The sequence below is a fragment of the Notolepis coatsorum genome (genome assembly GCF_963971535.1).
Source record: "Notolepis coatsorum genome assembly, chromosome: 3".
Classification (NCBI taxonomy): Eukaryota; Metazoa; Chordata; class Actinopteri; order Aulopiformes; family Paralepididae; genus Notolepis; species Notolepis coatsorum.
In genome coordinates, this window is record NC_140167.1 from 18,241,439 (window position 1) to 18,259,747 (window position 18,309).

Genomic DNA, 18,309 nt, shown 5'->3' on the forward strand with positions numbered 1-18,309 from the left:
TATAGTGTACTACTGTAATAGTTTACGGTACACAAAAACCACGGTTCGGTACGTACCTCGGTTTTGAAGTCACGGTTCGGTACGGGTTTTCGTTACAGTGGGGGAAAGTTTGGCTTTCCATGTTCCACTCAGGGGTGATGTAGTGTGCAGTAACTAATTGTACTTGTAGGGCTGTCAACGAATATTCTATATTGAAATTAATAATCGACTTGTAAAGAAAAGAAACAATTATAATAATTATATTAGATTGTGAAAAAAACAGCCCCCGGTGGGCAGTTAACATACCGTTGTATTCGTTCGGTACACACTACAGCCGTTCGGTACGGTACGGTACACACTGAAACGGTTCGGTTCGGTGCGGATACGGGTACCTTTACACCCCTAGTAATAGTGTTATAGTGTACTACTGTAATAGTTTCTTTTTTATTTGTATTTTTTCAAACATGTAAATAAATACAAACAATATAAAATCAAAACAAATCATTGATCTCAAGAAATCTAATTAAAAAATTCAAATAAAATAAACAAAAGCAAAACATAACTCAATTTACATGTTCGAAAATTAGTAGGAAGAAGTATACACTTATTTAATCCTACCCCTTTTCCACTACTCAAATGAGTGTACTAATTTAAAACCTTACAAAACAAATATACATATATGCAAAACAAAAAACTAAAACGATATGTAAAACATGAAAGAAATTAAATTTAAATGTAAACACCCGTGAATGTCAAATCCCTTCCTCATCCCTGTACCTCGTGAACATCATTTCCTTATAATTCAGTTTAATAGCGTACTAGTGTATTAGTGAAACCGTGTACTAGTGTAATAGTGTGTACCAGTGTAATAGTATGTACTAGTGCAATAGTGTACTAGTGTATGAGAGAGAGAGAGAAAGAGAGATGTGTGTGAGGTATGATTCTCTTAAGGCAGCGAGACTTCCCCCCTCTCTCCCTACATTGAGAGAGTTACATGAGAGATGTGACTCTCTTAAGGCAGCGAGACTTCCCCCCTCTCTCCCTACATTGAGAGAGTTACATGAGAGATGTGACTCTCTTAAGGCAGAGAGACCTTCCCCCCTCTCTCCCTACATTGAGAGAGTCACACTAGAGGGTAGTGCTCGAGGGAGGGTGCTAAAGTGTGGGCACGCAGGATCGAATGGAAAGCATGCAGCTCAACACTTGGACGGCCAGGGGCACACAGTTTTTTGAGATGGCAGGTATACCAGAGTGTAATGCCCAAGGGAGGGTGCTTAAGAGTGGGTGCGCATGGGTCCAGCTGCCTGCATCCATGGGTCCCTGGTTCTCTGTGGTTGTTCCCTGGTGTTGGGTCCCTGGGGTTGGGTCCCTATGGTCTGGCCATCATTCGGCCTGCATCCCACAGTCCCTGGTTGTCTGTGGTTGTTCCCTGGGATTCTGTGTCCCTGAGGTTGGGTGGGTCCCTATGGTCCAGCCATACCCTAAACATCACATGACATTAACCCTAAATATAACTATGACAATGGGTTGGTCGTGTAGTGGTCAAGCCCTGGTTGTGGACATTTCTTTTTTAAATTCTGATTCATTCCTTCTGACTTGAAGTCATAATTTTGTAATGCCCCAATACACAATTGTGCAACAGCCAACACAAGACGTACACATACACACACACACACACACACACACACACACACACACACACACACACACACACACACACACACACACACACACACACACACACACACACACACACACACACACACACACACACACACACACACACACACACACACACACACACACACACACACACACACAAAGGGAGAGAGAGAGAGATTCCTCTACATTGTTTCCCACCCTTTGCTGTCTAGTAACAATTTATGATTAAGCCAGTTATGATTCCTGCATAAGACAGCAACAGGGCTTCAGAGACAGGGAGAGATGAAAGGATTGGGATGAGAGACGGAGAGCAGCTGCACTCGTCTAGATTCTTTCCATGTTGTCAAGACGGCCCGTCTGTACGCAGCCTAATACTGTTATTCTCACTCAAGTAATACGGAACAAATGGCGCTCAATGTTGACTCATGAAGGAAACAACATGCTGCTTATAATACAGGACGGGTGGCAACCTTCTCTCTGCACAGACAGCCTCCTCTGTACTCTGGGCCTGAGTGGAACGTCCATCACACCCTTCATGTTCAATGTCTTTATTGAACGGAATTATGGTGGGGAAATTCCCCTGCCTGGTCTGTGTATGTCACTGTCTCCTGGCGTCTCATCCAATATATATATATATATATATATATATATATATATATATATATATATATATATATATATACCTTTATTTAACCAGGCAGGTCAATTAAGAACAAATTCTTATTTTCAGACGGCCTGGCGAGAAGGACAAAAGGTCCCCTGGACCGGTCAGAAGAGCTCAGTGGTACACTAGTTGAAGAAACATGGCTTGGTTTCAAAACCAAATTCTCAACAATACTAAACGACATGGCCCCCCTAAGAACCACCGGAGTAAAAAATCGCACTGAGCCGTGGATGCACTCCGAAATATTGACCGCTATGAAAACCAGAGACAAAAAATGCTCTGAGTTTCATAAAAGTCAGTCAAAGCTTACCAAAAGCTTGAGCAGTGAACTCCAAGCCCACGTGACTGAACTCAAACTGCAAAGAAACAGACTAAGAAATGAAGTAAACTCCATGATCAAAACTGCAAAAAAGAATTTCATCAATGACAAAACTGAGGAAAACAAAAATAAACCCAGTGAACTTTGGAAATTACTCAATAATCAACTACTGTAGGCTGCAGTAAAAAACTTAAAACCAGATTTTCAAACATAAACATAAAGACGGACAACACGCTCATCACAGACAAGCTGGATGTGGCCAATTACTTAAACATTTTCTTCACAAACATAGCCACAACACTGGTAAATAAACTACCCACCCACTCAGGGCATTTTGGGGTAGAACACATCATAGCCTACTACAATAACCTAGGGGTCCGCGAAGACGATTTCAAACTAGAAATGGTAACAACAGCTGAGGTACTCAAAAAACTGAGCGCCCTCCAACCTAACAAGGCCACTGGCCATGACAATATCCACTCCAAATTCCTCAGAGACTCAGCAGCCGCCATCACCCCAGTCATCACACACATAATAAACCTCTCCATAAAACAGGGACACGCAAAGACTTCAAAATTGTGAGAGTAATCCCCCTGCACAAAAAGAGCAGCAAATTAGACCCAGGCAACTACCGCCCTGTTTCTATTCTTACCTCCATCCCAAAAGTCATGGAAAAAATAGTATACGAACAGGTCGAAAAGTAAATTGCGGAAAAAAATCGAATCTTCGAATTCCAATCTGGCTTCAGAACATCCCACTCCACTGACACATGCCTTCTCTATTTGAACGACCACATCAAACAAGAGGTGGACGCAGGCAAATACTGCGGCATGGTCATGCTGGACCTACAAAAGGCCTTCGACACTGTCAATCACTCCATTCTGATTGACAAGCTAAAACCAATTGGTTTTGATAGTCTATCAGTGAGCTGGATGCAATCCTACCTGGAGGGGAGAGAACAGATGGTGGAGGTAGACGGTACCCTATCCCCCCCCCCCCCCCTCCCAGTGAGCTGTGGTGTTCCACAAGGAAGCATACTAGGACCGCTACTGTTCCTAACTCATGCAAATGATATGTCGTCAGCTTGTGACTGCAACTTGTTCCTGTTTGCGGATGACTCAGCCCTGCTGGTCTCTGACAAGAACAAGTTACAGGTTGAAAAAACCCTCAGCTTGGAACTAGGCAAAATCTGCACCTGGCTCTCTGACAACAAACTATCATTACACCTGGGTACAACAGAGTCCATTCTCTTCGGTTCAAATAACAAACTCAGCAAGGCCGACGGCTTCTCAGTTACAGTGGGTGACAATATTGTCACAAGGAAAGATGAAATTACATACCTAGGTTCCATCCTAGAGGCTAATCTTTCCTGTGACAAAATGGCATCCAATGTAATAAAAAAAAGTCAACCAACGAACTCGATTCTTGTACCGGATCTCCTCTCTGGTAAACAAGAATACCCTGAAGACTCTGGCAGGAGCACTCATTCAATGGTACTACGACTATGCTTGCACCTCATGGTACCAAAGCACCTCAAAGGCGCTAAAAACTAAATTACAAACACCACAAAACAAACTGGTCAGACTACTGCTTGACCTTACTCCTAGAACCCACCTCACCCCTGCCCACTTTGACAACCTAGGATGGCTTAGAGTAGACAACAGAGTACAGCAACTTGCAATGGGCCTGGTCTACAAGATACACTACACCACACAGGTACCCATGTACATGTCAAAATACTTCCCAAAGGTCAGTGAATACCACGACCACACCACCAGAGGGAGCTCCACAAATCATGTTAAACCCAGATTCGGCTCAAACAAGGGATTAAACACGTTTCGCAATTATGCCACATCAATGTGGAACGCCCTACCCACAGCTGTAAAGGAATGTGAATCACTACCCACTTTTAAAACCACTCTCAAGGAGCACCTACGGGAGACTGCAATTCGAAACTGGCCCCTGTAAATGTCCTAACCCAACCCCCTCCAATGTACAGTAAATGTCCTAACCCAATAATACACGAGACCCTCTTCTTGGGACCAAGTAAGGTTTTGTCGACAATGTACAGTTACCCTGCCTACCCCCCCCCACCCCACCCACCCAACCACCTCCTATGTACAGTCCCCCCCCCACCCCACATACCCAACCCCCCCCCACCCCACATACCCAACCCCCCCCCCACCCCACCTCATCCAATGTACAGTTTCTTCGTCAAATGTATATACTCTCTTTTTTAAACTCTTTTTGTATCACAAACAGTACTGTATTTGTAAATCTGGTACGTCATAAATGTATAGATGTAGCAGTACTGTCTATCTGTATGTCATGTATGTCATATACGTTATGATGAATTGAAAATGGGGACGGATGTAAACAAGACGAAAGTCTTTCTCTGGTCTGCATCCCCTTAACAATTGTGTGTATTGAGCTGTACTGTATTGTACCCATTCTGCAATCTGTTAATAACATTTTCAATCAATCAATCAAAATGGGCACTGTCTGCTTCCATTCATTGTGCTAAGCTAGGCTAACGTGCAGCCAGATAGCTTTCTACTGAACGCACAGAGAGGAAACTGGTATCTATCTTCTTGTCTCTCTCTGGAGACGACGGTAAGCTAATTTCCCAAAATGTTGGCGTGTTCTTTTTAGGAGTTGCAGCCAAATGAAAGGAATTCTGGCCAAAGACAGTCCGGGCCTTGGGAATAGATAAAGTAATGCGATCACTGGATCTCAGGTGGTAGTTGTTATGGGAAAGGTGCAGGAGGCACCTATAGCATACCCACCCTTAATTATGGTTTCACAGGCTGGTAATTTGTGCTTGTATGAGGCTACATAGTTCAAGTTCAAGTTCAAGTTTCTTTATTAGTTGTCATACAGAAGTACAGAATACTTTTATACAAAATGCTTCTTTCTGTTTTGCTCCAGAGACTGTGCTAGGCAAAAATAGATAATAAAATAAGTATAGCAGTATAAAATAGAAGTCAAGTACGTAGACAAAAATGTTCAGTATATACATAATATACAATGCTCTATGTAGAGTAGAAGTAACTGAGTTACCATACAATATACTATACAGTGCAAAGCAGAAGTGGGATGAGGTACAATTTAGGTACAATATAAAGGTGTAATGAGGTATGGGTTGTAGTGCAAATTATTTACAGATAAATATAAAGTGTGCTTAGGTGTACTAAAGTGGTTAAAGTGGGTGCTGCAGTGAGTTGTATGTTTAAAGTGAGTGTGTGCGTGTGGATGTGTGTGCTGTGAGTGCATTTGATGGTTCTTACATAGTGTTATTGTTCGTTGAGCATCCTGATGGCCTGGGGATAGAAGCTTCTTCTGAGTCTCTCTGTGCTTGCCATGAGACTCCGGTATCGCTTGCCTGACCGCAGCAGTTCAAAGAGGCAGTTGTTTGGGTGGCTCGAGTCTTACCTGGCCGATGCCTGCATACGAGTCCCAGGGCTGTTTGTGACGCAATGTCAGGGCACCCAGAGAGAGAGCCACACAGAAGGACAGGGATTAGCTGACATTGAAGTCTAAACCAAGGAAGTCTGAGTGCGATTGGATGACTGACAAAATGATGTCTTTGTCTGCGTTTTCCAGCTCGTCCAGTGGTCGACTCAGAGGCCCTTTGAGATCGACTGGTAGAAAAGACGTGGCCGCTGTAGCAGTGTTGTGTAGTCGAGTCACTAAATCTCGAGTCAGAGGCGAGTCCCCCAGTGTTCGAGTCCGAGTCCATGTCCGAGTCACCAAAGAAGAGCCAGAGTCGAGTCCCCATTACCCTAGTCCGAGACCGAGTCCAAGTCATCAAGGTTGAGTCGACTTCACTCTGGCAGTCAAAGAGCTGACATACAAATAAAAAAAGGTCTACATTAAACATAAATGACACAGCGGTCACCATTTCAAAGCGAGTTTAATTACTTTGTGACACAATAGCCAAAACAAATGCACTAGCCGTCAATATCTTATGCCAAATGATTAGGGCCTAATTATTACAATAACTGTATCAATTAATAAGTCAGAGTCCGGGTCTGCACCTTCTGAGTCCGAATTCAGTCAATGCTTGAGTCCAAGTCCAAGTCCTGGACTCGAGTACTACAACACTGTGCTGTAGATAGAAGAGTGCTGTTTAGAATTCCTGTCAACAATTAGTAACAACAGCGTGACAAAACTGAATTGCTACCGTTATATTTCATTTTGATGGCTTGTTAATATTTGAACAGATATTCCCTGTGAGGCGGCCCAGTTATTCAATATATTTTATTAAACATGCCAGCTGCTGATCATTTTGGCATTTACAACCAACAGCAGAAGAGGATACCGGCGCTTTGGGTTAATATCCTTCAGTCGTCTTTAAAGGCCTAATCCGTGATCCAAATGTAAACAAATGGGTGGCCCTGCAACCAAAAATAAAATGAATGAAGACACGTTTTCTGTTTCTAGTTGACTAAGCTCTTGCTACGAGGATTAACCCTGGACAACAGGTAAATATGAGCTTTTAGTGTTTTATCTTTGATCTATATTCTGATTTATATTCTGGTTTAAGAAAGTTTCAAAACGCTCAGCGGTATTTTTTCCATCTACGGATCAAACTGTGAATGAGTGTGAATATGCCGCACCCGACCAACATGGTAAAAATAATTCCGGATTGGGGCTTTAATGCATCGCCAGAAGAAAGTCGAGTACTGATGCTGATGGAGGGTGTGTGCCGAAACAGTTTAATATACTAGTCTGTCTACTGCCCATGCATTAAAGACACACTGAAGGATATTATTATAGAGTGCTAGTATCTTTTTCTACTGCTGCATTAATTAAAGCTGCAGTAGGCAACTTTGGAGAAACTGTGTGTACTTTTTACAGGGAACACACTGTTGGTCTTAGTTTACTGATATAAATGAATAAAATAGAAAGATTCCCAGCCTCTCGAGTTTACATTTTGACAAGGAACACGATGGTGACCACTTGGCAGGCCAGAAAACATCTGATTGGATATTGATGCAGGGAGATGCTGGTTTTGTCCAATCAGACCCGTCCTGGCCTGCCAAGTGGTCCCGGAATCGCTGGGACCACCATTGTGTTCCTTGTCAAAATGTAAACTCAGAGGCTGGGAATCTTTTTATTTTCTTTAATTCAGCTTAAAGATGCTCAGTGGTTCTCAACTGGTCTAGCCTCGGGACCCAACATTTTCCTTAGTCATTAAGTCGTGACCCAAATTTTTTAACCACTATGATTTATTTCAAAAAAGCTTTTTTGCAGTAATACGCAATCTTTCATGCACTGTTAAAAACATGAAATAAACACAAAAAAGTGCAACAAAAGTGCAACTAGGGCTAAAAACCCAATGAAATATAATAATAATAAATAATTATGCTTCTTAGCAGATTTCTTAGCTTAACATAACAGACCTACAGTAAGTTTGGGGGAACTAATGGGATAACTGGGGTTGCAACAAAAGTGCAACTAGGGCTAAAAACCCAATGAAATAAAATAATAATAATAATAATAATAATAATAATAATAATAATAATAATAATAATAATAATAATAATAATAATAATAATAATAATAATAATAATAATAATAATAATAATAATAATAATAATAATAATAATAATAATAATAATAATAATAATAATAATAATAATAATAATAATAATAATAATAATAATAATAATAATAATAATTAATAATAATAATAATAATAATAATCAAATCAAATCAAATCAAATTTATTTATAGGGCCCGACAACACACGTTAATGTCCCCATGGGCCGTACAGGTCTTCTTTAAACAGGTCAAGAAGACAACATAACAATAAGTCAAGAACAGAACAAGAACACCATAGGGTCCAAACATTTTTTAGATGAATGCAAATAAATGAAAGAATGCAAGCACTCCCAGACATACCCCACGCGAAGGTAAGGAAAAACTCACTAAAACCTAACAATAGGGAAAAAAGCTCCACAGGCAGTGTGGAGGAGAGAAACCTTAGAAGGGCCGTTCAAGGGGGGATCTCCCTTCTTAGATGTTGGTGATAGTAGTGTTGCAGACGGACAGTTGGTAAGCATGCACTCATGTGTGTGGTGAAACACAGATGAGTGCATGCAATAGCAACTGTACATTTTGAAAAATTAAAGATAGAGCTAATAGCGATAGCAACTGAACATTTTGAAAGATTAAAGATAGAGTTGATAGCGGATCTATTTGAGGCACAGGGGCGGCGCAGAGAGGGTCACGTCCTCCCCGTCTTAGTCACGGGACATTCAACACTCCGGTCGTTGCTCAGGGACAGCCGGAGACAGGGAGATAGGGGGTGGCGCAGAGAGGGTCGCATAATAAATAATTATGCTTCTTAGCGGACTTCTTAGCTTAACATAACAGACCTACAGTAAGTTTGGGGGAACTAATGGGATAACTGGGGTGGCAACAAAAGTGCAACTAGGGCTAAAAACCCAATGAAATAAAATAATAATAATAATAATAATAATAATAATAATAATAATAATAAATAATTATGCTTCTTAGCAGACTTCTCAGCTTAACATAACAGACCTGCAGTAAGTTTGGGGGAACTAATGGGATAACTGGGGTTGCAACAAAAGTGCAACTAGGGCTAAAAACCCAATGAAATAAAAGAATAATAATAATAATAATAATAATAATAATAATAATAATAATAATAATAATAATAATAATAATAATAATAATAATAATAATAATAATAATAATAATAATAATAATAAATAATAATATATGCTTCTTAGCAGACTTCTTAGCTTAACATAACAGACCTACAGTAAGTTTGGGGGAACTAATGGGATAACTGGGGTTGCAACAAAAGTGCAACTAGGGATAAAAACACAATGAAATAAAATAATAATAATAATAACAATAAATAATATATCCTTCTTAGTAATAATAATAATAATAATAAATCAAATTTATATAGCGCCTTTCATAGAACCCAAGGTCGCTTTACAATCAGGACAAAAAATAGGGCAAGGAAAGTAGGGGGGGAGGGGGAAGAGGGGATGAGGGAAAGTAGGGGATAATGGACCTAATTTAATCTAAAACTAACTGATGGGGAAAGCCTTGGTGAAGAGGTGTGTTTTTAGAGCGGATTTGAAGGTGTCCAGGGTTGGGGCGTTGCGGATTTCGGGGGGGAGAGAGTTCCAGAGGGTAGGGGACGCCACGCTGAAGGCTCTGTCCCCAAAAGTCCGTAACCTGGTGCGAGGGATGGAGAGGAGACCTAGATCAGAGGATCGTAGGTTCCGGGATGGAGTGTACTGGTGGAGGAGATCAGACAGGTACCGGGGGGCGAGGGCATGGAGGGATTTGTAGGTGAGGAGCAGGAGTTTGAAGGTGATGCGGAACCTGACTGGAAGCCAGTGGAGATGGATGAGGGTGGGGGTGATGTGCTGCCAGGGCTTGGTGTGAGTGAGAACCCTGGCAGCTGAGTTCTGGACATACTGGAGCCTGTCCAGGGCTTTGCTGGGTACCCCGAACAGGACTCCATTACAATAGTCCAACCGGGAGGTGACAAATGAGTGGATCAGGGTCTCCGCCACAGAGTCTGAGAGTGAGGGTCGGAGACGGGAGATGTTCCTGAGGTGGTAGAAGGCAGACTTGGTGACAGATTTGATGTGGGAGTGAAATGAAAGTGTGGAGTCAAGGGTGACGCCCAGGTTACGGACTTCGAGAGACGGGGAGATGGAAGAGCCGTCAACGTGGAGGAGGAGATCTCCAACCTTCCCGAGCAGTGCCTTGGGGGCCACAACCATGAGCTCTGTCTTTTTGCTGTTGAGTTTGAGTAATTTGGTTGCCATCCAGGTTTTTATAGCGTGGAGGCAGTTGACTACAGACTGTGGGGGGAGCTGGGAGGATGGTGAGGTGCTGATGTAGAGCTGAGTATCATCAGCATAACAGTGGAAGTTGAGTCCGTGGTGACGTATAATCTGACCGAGGGGGAGCATGTAGATGGTGAATAGTAGGGGACCCAGCACAGAGCCCTGGGGGACACCGTGGTTGACTGGGGCCGGGGGGGAGGATGAGCCGCTGACGCTGACAAACTGAGATCTATTAGTGAGATATGAATGAAACCATGACAGAGCTGTACCGGTGATGCCTAGGTTGTCGGAGAGGCATTTGAGGAGGACTGAGTGGGATATTGTGTCGAACGCCGCGGAGAGGTCGAGAAGGATGAGGAGGCTGATGTGTCCGGAGTCTGCAGCAAGGAGGAGGTCATTAGTGATCTTGATGAGGGCGGTCTCTGTGCTGTGATGTGCTCGGTAGGCTGACTGAAGGGGTTCGTAGAGCTCATGGTTGGACAGATGTTGATGAAGCTGGGCGGCGACTGCCCTTTCCAAGGTTTTGCTTAGGAAAGGAAGGTTGGAGATCGGCCGGTAGTTGTCCAGCACCTAGTAGACTTCTTAGCTTAACATCCCAGGGAACTAATGGGATAACTGGGGATGTTGTTTGCTCCTGACAAGAGTCTCAAAGTCTGGGGTGATGGTAGACAAAGCAACTCTGAGGTCATGCTCAATGTCCAATCTGTTCATCTGCTTTGTCACTTTCACAAAGATAGGTAGTGTTAAAAAAAAATAAAAATAAAAAAAATTAAAAATAAAGAAATTACACACATCCGCGACCCACCAGTTGAGAAACACTGCTATAGATAACATTCAGCCACTAGATGTCGCACTAGAACACCTGCATGTCATTAAATTGTATCCAATCAGGTGCATTCCACATGGGGAAATGGGAAGTAGGGAGCGGATACATGCCTGCAACATGTAAACAACAACATTGATTTTGGACCCACGATTTTTTTGTAAATTCATTCATCAATTATTATTAAAATAAGATAATTATACTAATTTGAGGGGAAAAGCAATACTTTTACTCCACACCTTTTATAAAAGCTCTGTGAATTTATTATTATAAAATGTTATAAACATTTGTATCTATAGCACCTTTAAAGCTACTGGTGCCTCTGGGAGTCTGTTGAAAACGTTGAAACGTGATGCAGAGCTCGCTCTATTACTGCTCGGCAGGTAAACTCACTCTTGCTCATTTCTCCAAAGTTGCCTATACTGCAGCTTTAAGAACCTGTCTCAAACCCTGCCCCTTTTCTTGATCCTCCAATCACAGCTGTCGCTTACCTCTGACTTCCTCGTACAAACTTTGTTTGTACGAGGAAGTCAGAGGTAAGCGACAGCTGTGATTGGAGGATCAAGAAAAGAGGGCAGGGTTTTGAGACAGGTCCATTGGAAACTATTCTGTACATTTGAGCCTCGCTTGCACTCGACGTAGTATAATTCAACCAGAAACAAAAGTAGCCTATACGTAATTGGCAAACAGTAGTATTTCCATGAGCTTCTTACGAGGACAATAACTCTCATTAAAAAAAAATTATAATAGAACAAAATCTGGACAGTGTGTATGACAAGTTGGAAACTTTGTTTCTCCCGTGTGCATTTCTGTCCTTATACACTGGAGAATTCCTCGCTACTTTGTTTCTCGGTTTTATCGCGTAATTAACTCGCTGCGATGGTTAGTGTGATGGTGAATATAAATCACAGTTCCAGACGGGAACCCACTAACGAGATCTGATTAAGGAACGGAATTACACACACTGCCGCCATAAGTGATTAGAAATCACTAAGTACCTCTATGTGCTATTAAAAGACCATTTACACCGCATCCATACTCTCTCCCCGTCTCTTACAACGCACTAATTAGCATCTGTCAGGCTCAGATGAATTGGTCTCTCTCTCCTCCCAGTCCTTTTGTCTTACGCCGCTGTTTCTCCCCCCAATATGCTCCCAAATAAACACATGTTTGTTCATTTGAACTTTAAACAGTTTTTGCCAGATGTACATAATGCAGTTTACATATTGTGAAACCAGCAGCCGGCACTCATTAGAAGAAGAAGTCTTTATTTGTCAAGATGGGCGACACAGACAGGAACACACACACACACACACATGCATTGGGTCGCCGATGAAATGCCTCTCTGCGCTTGACCCATCCCGTTGTCCTTCCCCCACCAAGGGCAGCCGGGAGCAATCAAAGTGCTCCTGTCTGTCTTCGTCAGGGATGCGACAGCGTTAGCAATCTGTTCTGCATGTTTTTCCATTGGGTTTATATCTTTTCTGGAGGGGAAACCCTTGCGAGCACGGGGAGAACATGCAAACTCTCACACAGAAAGGCCCGTGGGATTCCCCACCTGGGTACCTGGCAACCCAGCAACCTGGTCCCCAAGCGGGAATCGAACCCAGGACCTTTTTTTCTGTGAGGCGACGGTGTTAACCACTATACCACCGTGCCTCCATTAACATGTACTGTACAACATGTACTGTTTACAGTACAACGGTTCTCAAAACCAGCTTTTATCGGAAGTGATATTTGCAAACATATATATTATACACAGATATAGTCGGAAATATCATATGAAATGAGATGATCCCAGTGGACTTACAGCTGTTCAAGGATTCAGCTGTTGACAATTTCACCAGAACTACTCAGCTGTTGACAACTTGTTAGGAATAATGTGACGACCAACTCTTGCTTTCTGGCGCCGATACCCCGACACTGACTCTGCAAAACACTGTGTTATTACAGTATATTGTGTTGTTCCGAGTTGCTTTGAAGGTTTTATTACATAAAACTATCTACAGGCCGACAGTAGGTTTACGGTTTCTAAAGCGTACACTACATTATTGTAATATATTGTATGCAGTTTTCTGTATGTGATCTGAGTATGCAAATAATGTATGCGAGCGAGATTTGTATGCGTACAAAAAGCACCAACATTTGAAGTATGGAGCGAACAGCTGGTGCTATACAATTGTTTCAATCCCACAATTCTTTGCGTCAGTGCCAATTTTGGTTCTGGGTCAGTGAAAAATGTCCAAACCAACATTAAAAAACAACATACTAGCCATTGAAGCATCATCTGTGTGTTTTTGACAAAACCTAATAGCAAGTGGAAACAACTGAGTGATCTTCTTTCTTCTTCTGAGTTACAGCATTCAAAGTCCTCATCAAAGGGAGTTATATTTACTCCAACAGAAACCATTGTTCCTTGAACTGCTTGAAATGCCTCATTTATAGTCCAGCCTTTCTGGCTAGAATGCCACATTTTTAGTCCAGTCTTTTCCTTTGTTACATACATCACTATGAAGCAGAATAGTTTACTCTTGGCATATACTGTATGTGTAGTGATGTTTCTTATTGTTCACTCTTGCTATAAAAAAAATTAAAACAATACGCTCTGACCTGCTTACGTTTTTCCGTTTTTCAAGATGGCGGCTTACTTGTAAACATATCTTTTGTGCAATGCCTAATTTAACAGTTTGATCTGAAGTGCAGCAGTAGAAAGCAGCTCATTTTCATTGAAAGAGACAGGAGCCAAAACTGCCCATTTGAGGCTGACTGAGCCTGGCTGCAGGTCAAAACAACAGTATTAGCCATTGACATTGAAGCATCATCTGTGTGATTTTTGGCCAAACTAGCAAGTGGAAACAGCTGTGAGTGATCTTCTTTCTTCTTCTGGTCTTACAAACAGCCACTTCCACCTGGGTAGGCAGATCCATATGTTGTATGTAGTATGTTGCATAAATTGCACTCCATGTACTGAACAGTAAGCCCCAGCAGTATGTAGTATGATGTACATACTTTATGTATGTAGTATGATGTACATACTTGATGTATGTAGTATGATCTACATACTTGATGTATGTAGTATGATGTACATCATAGTATACAATTGATTGGGAAGCAGTAACTATAATGTGTTGGCTGTGTTTAGCTACAGTTACAATGGGAACACAGACAACCTAGATTTGTCTTTTATTCTTTTTTATTAGCATTTACAATCTTTATAAAGATGGGGGAGGGGTGAAGTAGTCTAAATCAAACTAGAAAGGTGCGCTCAGCAGAGTGCAAACCTCCGCCAGGCGGCACCATATATCTTTGTAATTTCTACGATGAATATTTACATTTAGTCATTTAGCTGACTCTTTTATCCAAAGTGACTTACAAGTTCTGTACAACAAGTCAGCAGGAAGGGTACAACTCTGACAGCTAAGCTAAGTCTAAGTGTCATTGTTCGTCAAACAGTGTCGAACTTGAGTGCTACAGGCTTGAGTGCATAGTAGTATAGACATAATATGCTAATAATATTATTAGCATAGTAGGTAGTAGGGCTGACCCCGACTAGTCGAATAGTCGACTAATCGATCGAAAGGAGCCGTAGTCAACTGCCAACCTCTTAGTGGAATGCCAAAAAAAATGTATAATATTTTTAATTCATATTTTTTTGGGTCATTCTTTCCAAAAGCAAAGAGGCCTAGTCGACTATACAAATCCTTAGTCTGGGACGGGCCAAGTAGGTAGTAGTATAGGCAAGATCGATTCCTTAGTAGCAAAGTGCATACTAGTAAAGGACAGCACAAAGGTTAGTTGTTTATTGTTTTTCCTTTTTCTTTCAAATATTGATTGAAGAAGTGTGTTTTTAGTCAACGGCAGAAAAATTGGGGCGTGTTTCAGCTGTCCTGAAGTTCATTCCACCATTGTCTGTCATCATCTGTTAAGATCGTGACTGTAATGACATGTTTCTCTGGTTCTATAGGTTATGCTGTTGGCCTACTTTGGTTTGCATTGTAATATAATTGGCCAATTGCTGCCTTTAGAAATGACTGCCTGTTATCAGAAATGTTCCACAATGAGACGTAAAAAGGTTTCACTCGGGCATTCCAGTGACTTAACTACACTATACATTATGTTGGTCCTCACATTGAACATGCAAAACAGACGGCACAATGCAATGGCAACACACACAAGTCCAGATGCCTGGTGCAGACACTACCAATGTGAATGTGGCTCTGATGGAACATGAACAGGAGACATGAAAACGGACCACGGCGGGAGAGAGGATTAAAATCTCTACATTTGAAAGCCATCACAGCAGTGGAAATGGTGCTCTCTGCTTGAATTGGCAACCTGTTGAGTTGAACAGAGTTTAGTGGGCTGCCGATGTCGTCAGACCTCAGAGCCCTGAGCCCTGAGTTCTGGCCAGAGCAGCCGTCTTGTCAACATTGTAAATACTCCACCTACTGTATAATCACAACCCTGCTTAGCGTACACAATGTTGTTGTAACCAGGGCCGCCTCAGGGGGTGTGCGAGCAGTGTGGTCGCACAGGGCCTCGCGGGAAGGGGGGCCTCGCAAAATAAAAAATAACAAAAAAATATATATATTTTTTTTATTATTATTATTATTATTTTTTTTTTTTTTGCGATGCCCCCCTTCCCGCGAGGCCCTTTTTCATCACAGACCTAAAATCTAGTTTTGCTTATATGCTTATATATTTCACATTAGACACGTTTGTAGAATGTGTCTGACTTGTTCCTGGGTCTGCAGTGACATACTCACTATTGGAGCTCTGGGGCTCTGCAGCAGACATACTATTGGTTTCAACGAAGGGAGTGGTTACTTACATCATGTGTAGTACGCCGGCGTGAGTCAGCTGCGTTTGACTATTTCACACGTGCAGCTTTTGACTATTATGCTTAGTTATGCCAGCCAAGACGAAGAGGTCGGTCATTATCAGTCGGTCGGTCACCAAGGAACGTTGACGAAAGGCCTCTCGCTGGCGGGACAAATGGCCAGAGCCTTGTCATGGTGCAGTCGGGATATAGCCATGATGATGTCGGCTAGTAGCTAGCTTAGCTAAAGGCTAACTAGCGTTAGCTAACCTAGAGACAGCGCATGCAGCCAAGATGAAGAGGATGGTCGTTTGGCAGATGAACTTCGTCAACTCCACGCGGTTGTCTCCATCCTCTTGGACGTTTGGTGAGTTTTTAACCTATTCTATTAACTCTATTCTATTCCCGCCGTGGACATCTCTCTCTCTCTCTCTCTCTCTCTCTCTCTCTCTCTCTCTCTCTCTCTCTCTCTCTCTCTCTCTGGAGCTAAACTGGCCGACTAGCTGTTGTAGTACTACTAGTAGCTAACGGTGTGTGGCCTGGTGTTAGCACCTGTATGTAGCCGCATAGCTTGCTTCTGCGTTAGCTAATGGTTAGCGATAGCCTGGTTGAGCTAACTGTTAGCCAGTTAGCTGTTTAGCTACGACGTTAGCTGCCGGCTGCGCTCGGCTGGGAACGTTCGTTTGATGCTATCAGTTAGCCTTGAGTTAGCTGTTAGCTTGTGCTACGACCATTGACATTAGCGGTGAGAATAGCAGGGGGTTCTGGCACTCTGACTACGACATCATCTTTGACAGAAGATGTAGTCGGGCCTGCACCATGACAAGGCTCTGGCCATAGCTTATTTTTGTCCCGCCAGCGAGAGGCCTTTCGTCAACGTGGAGACCTGTGTTGCGGCCTTTCGCCCTGCGTTCCTTGGTGCACGTAAGATTAATGAAAATGTCATGACATTACCCCACTCTTCCTTCCTTCCCCTCCCGAATGTTTTGTTAACGATGTTTTTTTCCAGGCAAAACATATGTTACTTCACAACATTTGGAGATACGACATGTGCTGTGTGTGAATTCATTGTCTTGGTCGTTTGTGTAGCTTGGGTAGCGTTGGGCCGTTGGCCAAAGCTGTGTGTGGCCTGGTGTCAGTAGCCTACCTGGCTAGCCTTTAGCTGTCGGCCATTGGCTCCTTGCTGCTTTGTTTTATCTGGTATAGACCCTCTTCTCTTTGGATTTAAGTGTTGATCTTTGTCCTTTTGGATCTATGTATATTCATGTTGCCTTTGTGAAGTTATCTTTTCCTTCTGTTTTGTTCTTTCATTAAAAGTTGAATATCCTTTAGGGGGTCATCTTTGCTTATCTCTCTCATACATGCTCTCTCTCTAACACACATGCTCTCTCTCTCTCTCTCTCTCTTTCTAACACACACAGTCTGCCTATGGCGGCCTTTCTCGATGGCTAGGCTGTGCTCGCTGAGTCTGTACCTAGTCAAGGATCTTCAGTCACAGTGCTCAGGTATTCTGCCACTGTGTACTCTCTGTTTAGGGCCAAATAGCATTTCAATTTCTTTCCAATGTGTCTCTCTCTCTGTACACTGTATATTGACTGTAGAACGGGAGCTCTCTCTCTCGCTCTCTCTCTTGCTACATGTTGACTGTATCATGCCCAGCCTCGGGCAGCGCTATTATTTACGAATATGTTGACTGTATGAAAAAAACAGATAATAGGAGGCATTAGACACAGAATGAGAGTTCAAAATATGTCCTGTATTTAAAGAATGATCAAATTAGTAATTACATAATTACGGTGGGATGATCCATAGAGCAATTCCCAAATAGGCTTCAGAGTTAAAGTGAGGCAGCGGAAGATGGTGAGAAGAATATCAGGGAAAGACAGAGAGACAAGAATAGCAGGACAAAGAGAGCGAGACAAGAATAGCAGGAAAAAGAGAGAAAAGAATAGCAGGAGAAAGAGAGAGATAAGAATAGCAGGAAAGAGAGAGAGAGAAAAGAATAGCAGGAAAAATAGAGAGAAAAGAATAGCAGGAAAAAGAGAGAGATAAGAATAGCAGGAAAGAGAGAGAGAAAAAAGAATAGCAGGAAAAAGAGAGAGAAAAGAATAGCAGGAAAAAGAGAGAGAAAAGAATAGCAGGAAAAAGAGAGAGAAAATAATAGCAGGAAAAAGAGAGAGATAAGAATAGCAGAAA